This window comes from Lissotriton vulgaris, chromosome 4_1, assembly GCF_964263255.1.
Source record: "Lissotriton vulgaris chromosome 4_1, aLisVul1.2, whole genome shotgun sequence".
In the NCBI taxonomy this organism is placed as follows: Eukaryota; Metazoa; Chordata; class Amphibia; order Caudata; family Salamandridae; genus Lissotriton; species Lissotriton vulgaris.
Window position 1 is genome coordinate 1,501,855,753 of NC_141691.1, and position 18,604 is coordinate 1,501,874,356.

The window sequence follows — 18,604 nt, forward strand, 5'->3', positions numbered from 1 at the left end:
ATGTATTTGCGTCTTCATAGCTGGTACAGGAGGGAAGTTACATGCACTTTAACTCGTACATGGAGTCGGTGGGGTACGCGCTAGGGAACACAACTGGACCATAAAATTCATATTTCCTCATTCCCTCCTTGTTCCCTACGGACCCTTCATGAAATCTCGATCCTCATGAATTGATCAGTTTGTTCTTGCAGCATCATTTGCTCATCTTTCTTTCTTTGTCTATTTGAGAGAAAACTGGAATGTTCAATGCAGGATGTGGCACACAGTCCACAAATCGCTGGCCCGCACTGCAGGCACAGGCAGCAACTGAATACTATGACAAGGCCAAAGCCTAGGAAGGATAGGATCTTCCATCCCCAAGCAGTTAACGTTGTCCAGAACCAACCGGACCAAGTCCAGGTGCCTGGATTCTGATGTATCTGATTTGCAATTTTATGCAGACGGGTAATAGCTTGATAAACAGATGGCGCGTTTTGTGGGATGAACACGCAGCAACTTGACCCGATGACCTTACAGGCTCCACCTCTATCTGCCAAGATGACGTCAATAACAAGACGATTTTGAAGGACAACAACCCGCATAGCAGATTGCTCCTCTGTTAGGTTACCTAAGGCGGAGGCAGTTTCATGTACTACAGCTTCAAGTGTTCTAGTTAATCTACGTATTAATTTACTGTTTTGGACAGGTCCTAAAAAGAAAAAGAATCCTTTATTAAAATCAGTGTACTGTTCCCATGCCGTTTCTGTATAGTCGACAAGTGGGATATCTCTTCTGGGTCTATTCTTTACTAGATTTGTATTTCTATGGTAATCAGGGGGAGCTAGGAAAACAGGTGGCAGAAGGAATGCAATGTAACAGGTACCATCCCAATCTGGAGGTAGGCGTATGTATGCGGTATGACCACAAACAAAATAAGAGTGACTGATAGCTTTGAAGGACGATTTACCATGATCACTGAATTCGACCACAGTAGTGCATTTACTATGACCTAAATGTACTGAACCTTTCTTTCGGACACATAATTCACCAGTGACTGGTAATACTAGCATATGGGGCAGGACTGGTGCAGCCTCGGATTCAACAGTAAGGATCATAAGGCTAATTGTGTAGTTACCTAATCCATACACTTCATTTTCTAGATCAGTTCCTATTCGAGTGGGGAGTCCCTTCTTATCAGGGTAACAGACGTCGAGCAGGACTAAGTTCAAGTTTCCCCAAACCCAGCCCCCATCGAAAACAGCAATATCAGGATCTAAGGAATTAATTATTTTAAACCATGCCCCACAGGAGCCATTGTGAGTGAACGGGTACGGAAAGAGGGGCAGAGCTCCCTTGTAATTCTGGTAGGGAGGAGTCGGCCACATATCCAGCAGTCTGTAGCATTGTTAGTCTGATGAGAGTGGTGTAACATACTAATGAATGTGTTGTTGCGCAGCGCAAGTCTGTAAGAGAGTTCGTGTGGAGGTAACTCACTAAAAGTGTGTTCAGCAGATACATTGTAAACAGATTGTTCACGCCTGAAAATAGGCCAGTAGATAGGTAGCAGAATGCTAGCAACAATAACTAAGATACTCAGAATAAACATGATTAATAGTGTCACTATACAGTGACTACGAAGTGATTTACAATATGCACTTTTCTTAATTTGTCTCTCTCTCTCTCTATCTCGATCTAGGGGATACATGTCAGAAACTATTTAACCGATTCACCTAGGGGAGGACTTAAACAATTAAACTGTCTGACTTGCTAGATCGGAGTTTCGACCGGTACTCCTCTTGGGGAGTTTTTTCTCGTTCGGTAACTGTAAAGTCTTTTGGCTCAACACAGTCTTTGGTGGGGGTGGACGAGTCTCGGTCTGGTTTCAGTTCATGGAATTTTTTCACATGACTCGTATGGACCCACCCCTTTCTCCCTTCGATCTTCACGGCGGTCCTCGTGGTGAGAAGGACGGTCTTTGGTGATTTCCAGCGGGGCTCCAGCGGACTCTTCCTGTCGAAATTTCGCACCAATACTAGATCCCCAGGACGGACATCGTGTGGCTTTACATCAGTGTTGTCAGGGAAGGCTGCGGCAACCTGTGAACGACATGATTGGAGTGCAGACATCAAGGAGGCAAGGTAATCTGTCAACATATTACAATCAACATCAGTGATCTTTTTAGGAATGGGCGTCCCCCACATATTCGGTGGTCTGCCAAAAACCACTTCGTACGGGGATAGCCCTGATCTCGAGTGGGCGACCATTCTCATGTAGAATAGTGCCACGGGCAGGGCGACTATCCAGTCGACCCCTTTCTTCTGACATATCTTTGCAAGGCGGATCTTTAGTGTCTGGTTATGCCTTTCTACAAGGCCTGCGGCTTCAGGATGTCGGACACAATGAAATTTCCACTGGTATCCTAACAGTAAAGAAACTTGTTTCATTAGCTCGGACGAGAAGGGTTGTCCGTTATCTGAGTACACGACACGAGGCAAACCGTATCGTGGGAAGAATTCACGAACCAGCTGCTTGGCAGTGGTCGGAGCAGTATAGTCTGAGACTGGGTATGCTTCGGTCCAGCGGGACAGAGCACAAACAACTACAAGGACATACTTGAATCCTCGACAACGGTTCATCTGGATATAATCCATTTGGAGGACTTCAAAAGGGTGATCGGGAGGATGAAATCCACCTTGCTCTACAGGGACGCTTTTACCTGGGTTGAACTGACAACAGATCATGCAAGTACGCACTTTCTGTTTTGCGGCTGCTCGTAAGTGTTTATTGTTCCAAAGATTTTGTAAACTGTCTAACATCGCTTTCTCTCCTAGATGTGCTGGGCTATGTGCTGTATTAATCATGACTTGAACCATAGAGTCAGGGAGAAACCATGTAGATTTTCCCTTCGTCATCCAACCTCGATCTGTCTGGATCCCTCCTAGTTCAATCCATTTCTTTATTTCTTCTGGGGTAGCATGTGCCTGAATATCAATTACATCTAGAGCGGGATCCTTGACTGCCATACACTTTGTCGGTACTATTGTCTTTGTCACATCAGTAGTCTGGGTGTGAGTCAGTGCTGTATGTTTCGCTGTCTGATCTGCCAGGTCGTTACCCTGGGAAACAGAATCTGTGGCTTTAGTATGTGCTTTACACTTCATGACTGATATGCCTGAAGGCAGATGTATTGCTTCTAACAGTGCTTGAATGAGGGGACCGTGTTGTATCTTGGCACCATGAGAGGTCAGGAAACCTCGTTCTCGCCATAACATGCCGAAGTCGTGTACGACTCCAAACGCGTAACGGGAATCAGTGTATATGTTAACATTTCTGTTCTTGGCTAGTATACAAGCTCGGGTCAGAGCGATGAGCTCTGCTGCTTGAGCAGACAGTGTGTCAATACGATGTGTTTCTTTAACTTCAGTTTCAGTGGTCACTGCATATGCGGCCACTAATTCTCCTGAACTTGTTCTCATGCATGAACCGTCCACATAAAGTGTCAGGTCTGGATTTGTCAGTGGGACATCTGTTAAGTCTCGTCGTGGCTTTGTTACTGCATTAATGATTTCTATACAATCATGCGGGGCTGGATCTGTCATAATTGTAGGTAACAGTGTTGCGGGGTTCAGAATACTGCAGCGCCTGATTTCTATGTGTGGCTGGAATAGCGTTAATTCATAACCTGTCAGTCGTGCTATAGTCAAGTGCTGAGTCTGGGTTCTGTTTAACAGAACCTCTACAGAGTGTGGAACTTGTACTGTTAATTGATGGCCTAAAACAATTGAGTCGCTCTGTCTGATGGCTAATGCTGTTGCTGCTACTGACTTCAAGCACGCAGGGAGTGCCTGGGCTACTGAATCCAATGTACTTGAGAAATAAGCGCAAGGCTTATGTGAACCTGCTTGATCTTGAGTGAGGACAGACAATGCTGTACCATCACGTTCTGTAACAAAAAGTGTAAACGGTTTGCTGTAACATGGTGTCGCTAAAACTGGTGCTTGGCATAAGGCTTTCTTTAATTCTTCAAAAGCTTGTGTGTGTTCCTGAGTCCAAGGGAGGACAGTCGAGGTTGCTGCCTCCTGCGTTGTTAACTGAATGAGTGGTTTGGCCAGAAATGCATATTGAGGAATCCATTGTCTGCAGTACGAGGTGAGGCCTATGAAGGCCCGCACTTCCTTTTGTGTCTGGGGTTGTGGCATATTTACAATTAACTGAATGCGATCGGGAGTGAGCTGTCTCCCCACTTTGGACAGCAAGTGACCCAAGTACACAACTTGCTGAACACAGAATTGTAGCTTCGAAGGAGACACCTTGTGTCCCTTGTCGGCCAGAAAGTGTAAAACTGTCAGTGATGCTTGTTCACATTCGGGCTCACTTCGTGCGGTGATCAGTAGATCATCGACGTATTGCAGTAAAGCGGTGTTAACTGGCATTTGAATACAATCTAGTTGTCTTTTCAATGCTTGACTGTAGATGCTGGGGCTTTCTGTGAATCCTTGAGGTGCGCGTGAAAATTTGAAACTTCGTCCATTTAAACTGAATCCGAAGAGATATTGGCTCTCTGGATCAATAGGCACGCTGAAGAAGGCGTTCTTGAGGTCAATTACAGTAAAGAACGTTGCTTCTGAATCAATAGCAGTCAATAAGGATGAGATGTCGGGAACCACAGGGTACTGTGGAATAATGCATTTATTCAGTTCTCGAAGATCAATCACCAGCCGATATACTGGCGGTGCATTGGGATCAGTACGTTTAAGAATCGGAATAATGGGTGAATTACAGATATTGGAGTCGGTTTCTACGACCACTCCTTGTGCTATAAGCTCTTCAATGATTTCCAGTAAAGCCACTACAGCATCGGGTGGTAACTTGTATTGTCTGATTCGGGGTAGTACAACTCCTGTTTTGAGTGTAACACGGTATGGTGTGATATGCATACAACCTACATCAGTTGGGCCTTTTGCCCACAAATGATCTGGTACATTTTTCAATCTGACATCGAATTCTCGCAAAACATAATGACCCTTGAAATCCCGTAGAAAGAGTCTAACTCCCTCCGGGGAACAGCAGATTATAGCTCCTAGAGCCTTCAATGTTTTAATTCCTAGCAGATTTTCTGGACATGATTTTGTAAGTAACAAGTCTGTAATACGTGATAATGGACCCACAGCCAGGGGAACGGGTTGCGATACCTTATTTACAATAGGCTGTCCTGAAAAACCAAGGGAAACATTCTGTGAGCCTGAGAGGGGTGCCCCTGGGACTTCATCATGGCTGATCGTGGTGCGACTTGCCCCTGTGTCAATTAAAAACTTTCTGTCTTTTCCCAATACTTGACTGTGTACATAAGGACCTTCTTGATCCACAGGAATTTCAATAAGAGGCAAGCCACCTTCCCTCTCTAGGCTGTTTCATGTATATCGGGGGTAATCTGGGTATGCGGACTGGGCATATTGGTACATCTGTTGCGAAACTTGCTGAGACGCGGCAATGGGCTGTGGCTGTGATACCGCTACTGTCTGTGCTGGGGGTGAAGAAGCATACATAGGCTGTGTATTCTGTGTATTCTGTGAAGACTGATGCTGGTTATGATCTTGTCTAGGCGGATGCGGTCTTTCTTTAGTTTTACCTGTTGCTATGTTATGTTTCAAAACTGGGCATTCATGTACGTAGTGACCTGGCTGCTTACAGTAATTGCATGTCCCCTTAACGGGAGCTGTAGTGTGACTTGTCTGGGTCCCACCCTTTCTCTGACCGTCGGCTGGGACCGTCTGAGCTACTAACATTTTCATCTTCGTGTCTTTCATGCGTTTTTGTTCCTGATCTTGTTCTTCTCTAATTCTGTTCTGATGATATTGGAGCATCTGTAACATCTGGGATGGCGTATTTGCCTGCCAAGTACTTTCAACTTTGTACACTCGATTTTTAACTAATGGTAGGGAATTCTCGACTAGTTTTGATACAAAAAGATGCGGATATGACTCGCTACTTGGTTTGAGGCCACTATTAATAATGAAACATTTCTCGAATCTTGAATAGAAGTCACTAGTATCTTCATCATGTTTCTGTTTACAGGACGAGATCGCGTCCCAATCTTCCTTTCTAGTTGTCAATAATCTTGGCAGAACCTGTACTATTAGACCTGGTAATGCTTTAGTTTTGTCCCCAAGGCCTACCCCTGGGACACGTTTGCTTTCTTCGTCTTCTATCTCTGCCCATGCAATCTTTGTGTCTCCCACCTCCCAGTCTTTTTCTTTTAATTTCTCGTAGATGCCCGTGGGCAACAGTACCTTCAACATTTTCATGATATCCTCATACGTGTAATCCCCCATTAGTAACATGTCTTTAAGCTCTCTGTGAAAACCTGCAGGGTCTTTATCATGACACGGGACTAGTTTCTTCATTTCTAACAGCTCTAATTTAGTCAGAGGAGTGTGAACATACACGCGTTTCAGACGGTGATCCTCACCCATAACTGGGTGCACTTCTCGTAAAGGGTTCTGGCTTTCAATGCCACTCCCGCATTGCATGTGGTACATTTTCCTTTCTGGAGGCGGGGCGGGAACATATTCAGAGCTTACGAAAGTGTTATATTTATGTCGTTGTTCTAGAATTATTTGTATTAACTTGGTACTGAAACCTCTCCATCTATCCATAAGTAGTGCTTCCAATGTTTCGGGTAAGGGACCTGGATCAGAATGTTGGTTTCTGTATTTCGTGAGGAGGTGCTGAATCATGTATACACCTGCTAATTTCTGCTCGTCTGGGGAAAGGTTTAGAAACGTCTGTGCTAAGGTATCATCATTATATATGTCTGCACTTTCGGCCCATAATACGGCTGACCGGGCTAGTTCTTGTTCATCCATAGAATTGAGTACATGGTACCCCATTCTTTCTCGTAGTCTTTTATCAGTCTCCTGGAACTGATGTTCAGAAGAATTCGGATTTGTTAAGGCAGAGAGAAAAACTCTCTTGTTTTCCAGACGGATACCCTTCCTAAGGTAAGTTCCCTTACCTACATACGCTATAATATCTGTAGTCTTTACTGGTTCTTCCTGTTCTTCTTCCTCCTCGGAGGAAGCTTTTTCTTTCTCTTTTTGGTGTACTGCTATCACTGCTTTTCTTATTTTTCTACACATACTGGCTATGCAAGTCCCCTTGTCATGTTTTCCTTCAGCTATATTTTGACCCCACTTGTTCAGTGCATCTAATTCACTCTGATCTGTTCCAGGCCTGTCTCGTTCTCTTATTAGGCAATTTATAAAAAAACGTAGTAGCTGTGCTTGAACGTCAACTTTCTGTTTCTCCAGGGCCTCCTTAATACTGTCAGGGTCTTTCCCTGTCTGAACAAACTCATATATTCTATCTAGACGGTCCTTCATTCCTACATAGCACAGCAGGAAATCAGTAGCAGATCTTAACCGTAGTGATGCCAATATCATTAGATCGTCTTTTCCGGGTACTGGATCGTATCTGCAAACTGAAATGTTTTCTTTTAATGCGTCAAGGCGGGGTGACCTGAACGTGAGAGGACTCTGCATATCCCTGAGATTGAATCTGTGTGTTAATGGCGGGGTCTGAGGATCCGCGGTCGCACCTCCTGAAGCGGAGGCTTGTGCATTATCTCCCTGTGGAGTCTGTATCTGAACTTGAATTTGTCGTTTAGTTGGATCAGGTAAACGTTGTTTCGGTAGGTCAATTTTGGGTGCGGGAAGTGGCGGGGCTGGCGGAACGGGGGAGGTCTGTCGCGGTACCGGCGGAACATGATCTGGGGGCGGGGTGCCATCCCCGTCCCTATCAGTAGGCAAGGCACGAACAGGCAGATTGGTGTAAGCCGGTGCTACATCCTCTAGATAAGAATTCAGGAATATATCTTTAGTAGTCTTATGCATTATTTTAGTTGGAACTAATGGTGGCGGTAAGTTTTTCGGTATTTCTGATAGGGCCTCAGGTGTACCCTCGGCCGCGAGATACATACCGTTTACGAGATTGTTTCGTGCACGGTCTATTTGTTCTGTTTTTACTCGGATCCCCTCGGTAACTAGTTCATTTTCTTGGGCTTTCTCTGATTCTTTAAGTCTATCTTCTCTACGTAATGCTCTTTCAGCACGTTTATGTGATTCCTTACGCCAAAATTCTATGGCGTCTTTCTGAGATTGTCTAGCTTTCTTTTTCCATAATGCTTCCTCTACCTTCATGATGCACTCGGCATCCCATGTTCCGTTAACGGGCCATCTGTGTCTTTCGTCTAGATGTTTGGTATAATCAGCCCATAAATCGAGATATAATATGGCGTCTATGCCATGCTTGTGGTACATAAAGTTACCTGGAGTGTCCCTAGGGGGGATAGGAATTTCTTCCTCTAGTATCCCTTTCCTAGTTCCTATCTGCTTTAACTTGTTGAAAAACGGCATTTTGCTTACTTAGTACTGAATGCTCAATCCTTGGTTTACTTAATACTGGATATAGCTAATTATACAAGAAACACAATAATGCACATTAAAACGGTCACATTCATACCACGACATTAATCACATGAAAAGACATTTGAGACATAGATGACTACCCCCTATACTGGATGTACTGCTAAACAGCACAGATACACTGGTGTAACAGTGCAGAAATTCAGAAATTTAGAATACTAGATATACTGCTAAACAGTACAGATACACTGCCTAAAAACAGTGCAGACCGGACTTGTGTACCCAAACCCGTCTAGATACGTCCCAGCAATGGTACTCACCGGGAAGCACGGAAACAGAAGGCCTCGGAAAACTCGACTGGACTCGACTCGACACTTCGGAAAACTTCGGAAAACTTCGGAAAAACTTCGGAAACCTGGTGGGCCTCTTGACACCTCGGACCTTGCTTCTTTCGGCTAGGCTCTGGTCGGGATCCTCCGCACTCCTCACCGCCTCGTCTGGGTACTGATCGCAGTCTTCGTCACCTCCGTGGGTCAGAGGGAGATGCAGGAAATCCTGCCGGTACGCGTAGGTTCCATCTAACGGATGGCAGGGGACATAGCTTGCAACGCACCAACCGGCGCGTGAGGTGGGGGAGGGGTCCCTGTTCGGGCGCCAAAATGACATAAATAATTAATTTACTCTCTTAATTTCTATGCAGGTAAGTACTTAATCAATAATAACTCAATCGGAAAGAAAGAAACAGAGTCCGTGGTGTTAGAGTTCTTAGGGGTTTTATTCCTCAAAAAGGAATGGTCTGGACCAAGATATCATGTTCTGACCACCACAGGGGTGTCAGAAGGGATAGAGCGCTACATTTTATTAACAGTACATAGCTTATATACTTAATTCATGTCATAGGAAACAGTTATAGTAGGCGTAACAACTGAGAGAAGACAAGATAACAGTATACACGTGTTACTAGTACGTAATCAGAAGGCGTGGACTAGGCGTGAACTGGAGGTGTGTGCTGGAAACGTCACAGGTAGGTGTCACAAAGGGGTGGCACTAACAGAAATGTTGCAATGTCAGCAGAAATTGGAAGCTTGGATGCGCGCGCAGCTGCATGACGTGTGATGGACGTAAAACCGGAGGGTGCAAGGGGCTTGACATTTGCACTGACGGAAAGAGACAGAAGTCTGGCATGTCAGATCAACTTGTGCTTCTATCATATCTGATATCTGGTGTTTAGGAACTGAGCTATCTGGGCGGAAAGGTCTCTAGGGCAGAAGCTATTCTATACTGACTGTGAGTGCGTGTATAAGCGCCTAAGTGTCTGCATGAGAAACGTGGGGGCATGGGCCTTCCATGGGAGCATGGTAACAGAGGCTATGAATTACTTGAATTACTTGCACAGAGACAGGCCGGCCCTTTGGCTCTGCAGCGGAGGGGGATGTTTACTGAAGCTAGCAGGCAGGAATGTATTTTCGGGGAGCGGAACAGATAGCTCGAAGGTTATAGTCAATCTTGGCAGGCAGCAGGCTGAGCTGAGCGCGAGGGGCTGCGCTGGAAGTAAGTCAGAGTTCACAGGTACAGAGGCAGCCTGGGCAGAGGCCCTTGGAGTAAGAAGCCAGAAAAGAGGCTCGGTGGCAGAAATTCAGGGCCTACTCAGCTAGAGCTGAAAAACGGAGAAGTATACCACAAAAAGACGTTGGCATGGCATACTTAGGAACGGACCATTCAACCCATTCAGGGTGGGTCTGAAAGAGGACATGTTAACGTTGGACGCAAATGTATTTGCGTCTTCATAGCTGGTACAGGAGGGAAGTTACATGCACTTTAACTCGTACATGGAGTCGGTGGGGTACGCGCTAGGGAACACAACTGGACCATAAAATTTATATTTCCTCAGTGGAGGGGAGCTAAAAAGGAGGAAAGACAGCAACGTCGACTTAAAGCACCACAGCCAGGGAAGAGTAGAGGGAGCGGGTGAGCAGCTAGTAACTGCGATGCATCATTATACCCTCTCCTCCTGCAGAAGGACTGGGAAGATCCAGCTCTTTGCCTGATTGTACCCTTCCCAGCTAGCCTCCTTACAACTCGTTCCCTAAAGGGGCTTCCCGTAGTACGACTTATTGCAATACACCCATTTGAGCCAAAGGGACCTTTGGTGCATGCCATTTGTGGTATCCTTCCTGCTCTCGCCAGTGTAGGGAATTCTCACTGGCACCTTAGTGTTTTACACTGATGGAGCACTGCCGGTGAAGGGTTTCAGGGAGAATGTTATGTTTGAATAGTGAGGGTTTGTAGAGCTGGAAGCTGTAGGAAGGAAGCTGAGGTGAGGTCAATAATAATAAAGAAGCATTTATTTTTATCATTCAACTGCATGCTGGCCATCTTTACAATGGCAATGAATTGAAACTAGCCTGGATGGTACAAACCATGAACACCTCAACTCCACCAGCTCCAATGGAGTCTACAAACGCATAAGAGTGGCTTCCTCGGACTATCTAATGATTCAAGTAAGAGTATTCTCCTCTGTGAGTGTCCTGTGCATGTTCTTGCTGCAGTCGCTAAACTCAATTAAGCTACATATAGCTATATTTTGGCCCGGATAATTTTCAGACTAAACTTTACCACTACAATGTAGGGACAAACACGGTAAGAGGTGTGCGCTGCTAAATCTGGCAAGGAAGGAGTTGTGTAACCGAATTTGCTTAGTATTGGGTCAATGACGGAAAGGATTTATGCTAGACATTGAGAGAACAAACGGGCACTTACTTATCGAGCTTCTTTTGTCTCACTCTTGATATTGGTCAGCAGCCTGTATTCGATCAATCCTTTAGTCCTTTTGTTGCACTCATTTCACCGTGTTTGAAGCATGCGATCAGCAGCCTGACTCTACAAGGTTGTTTTCCATGCACGGTCTCTTTTCAGCGTGTTTACTTTGGAGCACCACCTGAACACTGCATAGACACATTGAGAAGCAGATTATGCTCATCTACGCACAGGGAAAACTCCCTGTTATCTTGGGAGACATTCTCGCAGCCTTATTGTGAAGGAAATCTGTTGGATATAAAGCACTCCTCACAACGCAATGTCTCTTGGAGGATATCTGGTTGTGAGCTGAACACTGCGATTGGCTCACACTGCCTCAAGGTTCCTGCCTGCGATTGGCTCATTTTTTAGCTAGAGTTTAAAGCCGATCTCTGTGATTGGCCCACATTTTCATCAGTCTAATGCTGTGATTGACTCACTTAACAAGTCTAGTGAAGCCATCCCCAGATCAATACTCTTTGCAACACTAGCCTGCAGACCACCTGGCCAGCACCTCATTTGTGAAAGTCATCGCCGATCTCATCTCACCCCACGCCCTCTCCTCAAAACACTGCATACTATTCGGAGACCTGAACTTCCATCTGGACAACCACAATGACTCCAAAACCACCGCCCTCCTAGAGAACCTCACCAACATAGGGCTGAAGCAACTTGTCTCCGACCCCACTCAGACAGTGGGAAACACACTTGACCCCATCTTCACAGGAGAAAACAACATCTTCTTCAGACACACCACAGATTTGCTCAGGATTGACCACCACTGCATCCATTTCTCCTTTACTAAACCTACCGCACACAAGCACACGCACCGCCTCTCATGCAGAATCTGGAACAAATTCTCAGAAGAACACCGCCCCTCTGCCCTAAACTGCGCTCCACCCCCAACTATGACAGACACCAACACTGCGGTAAGCTATATTCATCAATGGATCGCAAACTGAGCCAACAAACTAGTCACCCACTAGAACACCGTGAGAACGGCACAGCAAGAAAGCTAACTGATTCACAAAAACTCCACGAATCCAAGCGTTCCTGCCGATGACTGGAAAAGACATGGAGAAATAGCAAAACACTGGAAGCACGTTCCACCTACAAAATAGCTACCACAGCACACCACCAACTCATCAAATCCACAAAGAAGAACTTCCTCCAAAACAGAATCCACTCCAAAGCCAATAACTCCAAGGACCTCTTCATCATCATACAGGAATTTGCCAAACCCAACATCAAAACACCTGACGTTTCTCCCTCCAACAACCTCTGGAACAGGCTCAGCTCCTTCTTTCACCACAAGATCAAGATGCTCTACAACAACTTTGAGGACCAAGACCTCTGCACAGGCCCAACCCCAAGCTCCAGCCACATATCATCGACAGGGCCACCACAGCCATCACACCCGAGCTAAGTCAAAACATCAACTGATCCCTCAAGACCGCCATATTCCAGAACACTGAAAGCGCGCTGAAGTCAACCCCGTCATAAAGAAGACCTCCGCAGTTCTGGCGGACTTCAAGAATTTCAGGCCCATCTCACTGCTCCCTTTCGCAAACAAGGTCATCGAAAAGGGCATCAGCACCCAGCTAGTGCACTTCATCTAAACCAACAACATCCTAGACACCTCTCAATCTGGATTCCGCAACAACCACAGCACCAAGACAACCCTCTTTGCTGCCACAGACATCATCTGCGCCCTCCTCGACCAAGGCCAAACAGCAGCCCTCATCCTCCTGGACCTATCAGCTGCCTTCAAAACTGTCTCCAACTGCACACTAGCCACCAGCCTCCGCGATGCCAGCATCCAAGGAAAGGCCCTAGACTTGTAACGATCATTCAACACAGGCAGAACACAGAAAATAAGACTCTTGCCCTTCCTCTCAGAACCGACAGAGATCAGATGCGGAGTACCGCAAGGATCCTACCTCAGCCTCACCCTCGTCAATATGTACATGGCCCCCCTCACAACCATCATCACAAATGACAGGCTCAACATCGTCTCCTATGCCAAAGACACCCAGCTCATCCTCTCCCTCACCAAGGAATCCAACATCACCAGGCATGACTTCCAAGAAGGGTTGAAAGTAATCGCAACCTGGATGAGGAACAGCTGCCTGAAACTCAACTCGGAGAAAACAAAAGCCCTCATCGGCTCCACCCTATACACAAGGAACAAAACTTGTTGCCCACCTGCCCTCAGAAACCCACCCACCCTAACAGACCATGCACATAGCCTTGGCATTATGCTAGACTGACACTCACCATGAATCGCCACATCAATGCTGTCTCCTCGCATGCTTTAACACCCTCCACATACTATGCAAGACATTCAAATGCATCCCCCTGACTCCAGAAAAACAGTCACTCACGCAATTGTAAAAAGCATTCTGGACTACGTCAACGCCCTCTATGCCGGAATAAAAAAAAAACTCCTCCACAAACTCCAGACCGTCCAGAACGCTGAAGCCAGACTAATCCTCAATATCCCACGACACAATGACATCACCCAACACCACCACGACCTCCACTAGCTCCCAATTGAAAGATCAATAACTTTCACGATGCTCATGCATGCCTACAAGGCCCTTCACAACACCCGACCCCAATACCTCAAAGACCGCATCTCCTTCCATGCACCCAAGAGAAACCACCACTCAGCCGACCTCTCTATCTCCTACCTCGCATTCAAGACGTGGAATGATCTACCTCTTCATCACCGGTGAAGCCTGACACTGCACCAATTCAGGAAGGACCTCAAGACCTGCCTCTTCGAATGACCACAACAGAGCTGCTCACACCCACCCCTCAGTGCCTTGAGACCCTAACGGATGAGTAGTGCACTCTACAAAACCCTGATTGATTGACTGATTGATTGGTTGAGTTATTTTGATTGGCCCACATGTCAGATCTTGCCAAGCCTGACCTATTTTTCTTCGTTGCCTTTAGTCAGGTTGTGGGTAACTCTCTTTTGCGTTATGGCAGCCATATTGTAATTAGCAATCTATATTTATTGCAGGTGCAGTCAGATACCGGTGAAGTAGCATGGCTTTCTGTTAATTTTAATTATATTTTGCTGTTCCTTTCCTTGGTAAGTGATTTTATTTTAAAAGAAAAAGAGTGACAATTCAAAACATCTTTCCGCCTCCATTTACCCTTAAGAGTCTAGGTGATCCACTTATACCATGGAAAAAATGTATTTGCACATTATGCTTGTGTTTATGGGACCTCTCCTAGTATAGAACAGAAAGCATTTCTCTTATTAAACTGTTTGGGTCCAGAGGGTCAAGACATTTTTGAACATTTGCCTCACTTATCTGCTGAGGAAACAGATGATATGCATGATTATGCCTTTTGTCTTTAGAAACTGGATATGCATTTCTTTCGAAAAGTTTCAATGGTAATAAAAAGACACCACTTTGGCAGGCATATGCAAAGAGCAAGGGAAAGTGTGGAAGAAAGTTAGCATCTACATGTAAATTTGGGTTGAATTGTGAAGAAATACTAAGGGATCAATTTATGTTGGGCTGCAACATTGACAAAGCTAAGGAGTCATGCTGGCAAAAGGATAACCCTACTCTTTCTGAAGTTCCCACAATTGCAAAAACTTGTAGACACTGTAAAGCGCGTGTTGAAGAGTTCAAGAAAGGGGAGGTGGATAATGGAAAAGAAGGGTAAGTAGAGGGTGTTCAAACCTTTAAGTCTCAGAAGGGTAAGGAGACGCAGGCACAACAGTGCAAAAGCAAGAGTGATGAAAGCGACAGGAGGGATTACATATCAAAGAAATTTCAAGGGGCAAGTTACAGGTGTGGTGAATATGAACATGTGGCAAGCCGTAGATAATTTATTGGGTGGAAAGCCACGTACAAAAAGTGCAAGAAGGAAGCCCATGTGTCAAAGTGCTGTAGGAGTGTAAGTATGAAGAAGAAGGCTCAGGAAGTTAAATACAGGGAGGAAAGTGACGATTAAGAAATTGTCTTGCAGATTTTGGAAAGGGGTGAAAGTGGACCGTTTGAAACTGTTCTGCTAGGGAATGCTCCGGTATGCATGTTGTTTGATGCTGGAGCAGACATTAACCTTGTTGCACGTGAGTTGTATGCAGAACAGTGAAAACCAGAGTTATACTGCATAAACCTGATATCAGAGCCAAAGGTTATGGTGGAGAACCAATTAAATGCTCATGGTACGTTGTAGGGAACTTCAGTTTTGAACATAGGGTTACGACTGGAAAGATCTATGTCTCTGGAAGGGTTGGTTCATTAATAAGCTGAATGCATCAAAGGCATCTCAAGGTATGGTTAAACCCCAATGAGGTTCCAGCTGTTATACTTAACCAGATCAAAGATGAGCGGTCCATTCAGGTCCATGATGGAAAGAGCATTTAATTGCTTAGTCAGGTGCAGATGGAGAGACCTGGTTTCGTAAATAAATTCCCGGGGATGTTAAAGAGCAATTAGGTTGTTTAAAGGGGTATGTCCTCAGGATAAAGATAAAAAAATCCTGTGATTCCAGTGGTCGGCAAAGTCAGGGTAGTTCCCATTAAAGAGAAAGAGAAGATTTAACTAGAAAAGCTAAAAATAAGTGGGATTCTAGGCTATGCATTGAGTTGAGAGAGCTGAACAGGTGTGTCATAGATGATCTTTTCCCATTACCAAATATTTCAGTGATGCTATAGTTGCTGGAGGGGGCACAATATTTCTCTTCTGTATACCTTGCCTCCACTCACAGGACCTAACAGTGTTTTTACGCTGTTCAGGACATTTAGATTTCTGAGGATGCCATTCAGATTGATTTCCTTTGCGGCAGTTTTTAAAAGGGGGTGAAAGTTTTTTTTAAACCTGATGGGGTAAAAACGAACTACCAAGACAACATTTAATGACAATTAAAGCAAAAAAAAGCAAATTCAATCTCACTGAGATTGATTACTTAGGCTTACACCTGCAGGTATTGAACCTAAAATAGAGTTGCTGGACATGATAAGTAACATGCCTACTCATGTGAGCAAGGAATAGGTGATCTGGGGGCATATTAGCAAGAACCTTGTTAAAATTATTCCCGAATTAGCGGCAGGAAACTGCTGCTAAAACTGCAATGATGGGATTGCTAATATGCGTTATAGAATTTCAATAGAAGCCAAGGTTAGATGTGCAGGCCAGCTAACCTGGGCTTCTATTGGAATTCTATAACGCATATTAGCAAGCCCATTATCGCTGTTTTAGCATCAGTTTCCTGCTGCTAAAACTGCGATAATTTTAATGAGGTTATTGCTAATATGCCCCAAGTTTTTGTGAATGGCCAAATATAATGGCAAATGTTTACCCAATTTTGTGGAAAGGACACAACATTTGAGACTATTACTAAAAAGAGGTGTTGAGTTTTTGTGGAATGTGGAGGGTGAAAAAGAATTTGTGATGTTGAATGCTTATTTATCTAAAACAGGTTCTTTAAGAAGTTATCAGCCAGGCTAGGAGACCATTATTATGACAGATGCAAGATCTTCTGGCTTAGGGACTGTGTTAATGCAGAGATTCAAGGGTGTAGAAAGAATAATTGTGTTTATATCTCATAGTTTAAGAGATGCAGAAATCTCTTACTCCATGCTAGAGAAAGGTTTCTTAACCTTGTTCTGGGGTATACGGAAACTGCAGAGGTTTGGTTGAGGTTGTGAGGTTCTAGTTGACCCTGATCGCAAGCATCTGAAGTAACTTTTTGGTAAAAAGGGTTTGGACAACATAGCTTCCAGAATACAGAAGTGGGTTGTTGCCCTACAGGAGTTCAGTTTTCAGATGGATAATATGTCAGTGACAAGGAGTAATCTAGCAGATTGCTGTTCACGCTTGGTCAACAAAGACATCACAGGACAGTGTAAGGATGAAGAGGAGTCTAGTTATTTGGACAATTATGTGTTGTGCCTCATCAGAGACAGTGTTATCAAAGAGGATGAGTGGTTCAAAGATCTGGAATTAGATGAAATCCTATCTGGGACTCAGAGGAGCTTGGAGAGATAATTCAAAAGTGGAGGAACCTTTTAAGGGTTTTTTTTAGATTAGAAAGTGAATTTGCATGTCACAATGGTGGTTGATGCAAGTGACCAGACTGATTCCTCCAGCCAGCCTAAGAGAGCAGTTTATAATGTATTGGTGGCTGGCATGGACATTTTAGTTTAGAGAACATTGTGTGGAATGTGGGAAAAGTGACAAAGTGTTAAAGCTCAGGGTGCAAACTACACCTATAGGGCAGCTTCCCAAGGAGGATGTATTATAGACATTCTGGGTTTCTATCATACATTAAAGTGTTGACAAATATGTTATTGTTTTGGTGGATGCATTTCTATATGGCCTGAAATTGAAATGACTACTTCTATTGAAACAAGATATAGAACAACATTTCTGGATCACATCTTTGAAAAGGAGGGTTCCCATGCACACTCTAGTCTGACAATTGGGTTCAGTTAACTCTAGACAGATGGGGAGGTTTTTGGGTGATATGGGTATTAGGCGAAGGAGAACTGCTCTTTATCACCAGAAACCAGCGGTATGATTGAAAGGATCAATTTTTTTCTGAAGGAGACCATAGAGCATTAGCAAACCAAAAGTGTTGGAGAACTGAGGTTTAGAACAAAGTCCAGAACTATAGGTTCACTCCCCAATATAATGACTGGTAAAACTCTGTTTAAACTTTGCGCAAAAGGAAGGCTTGCACCATGGTATGTCCCTTCAGGATTCTAAACAAATCACAAGGTTTGATGTGTGAGAGAGATGATAAGAATAAGAATTAAAAAGAACTGAAAAAATGGGTGAGATTAAGAGGAGATTTGATGTGCTGAAAGCAACTAAGGGGACTTTGGTGGAAGTGGGGATCTGGTGAAGATAAGTAATCTCCGTAAAGGCCTCCCTTCATAAGGTTCCACATTTCTATCCCCTATGAGAGTGATCAAGGTTTTTAAGAATGCCGTAAGAACACAAGAACCAAGGGTATGGAATCATCGCAGAGTTGCCAAACTAACTGAAGGTTTGAGACATGATGATGAGGGTGACTACAACAAAGATGATTGTGGCCATGGCAATACAAAATTAGGGTTACAATAGAGATCACATTAAAGAGTATGGGAGGAGAAGCACCCCACAACAGAGCAAGCCAAAATATTTATGTTATTATATTTGATGTGATTACCAATAACCTGAGAAGAATATTTATGCTAGTATTCTTTATCTGCAAGTGATAATGTGACTATCAATTACCTATTGAGGAGTGCATTTTATTTAGCCTAATATTTAGGTCAACCTTAGGTCCTTTGTTTGCTGTTGCAGTAATAGTCTTAGTTACAGTTTGTAATTGCATAGGTTTTACTGTGTTACCTTTTTGTATTACCCCGAAGGGGATATGTGGTATCG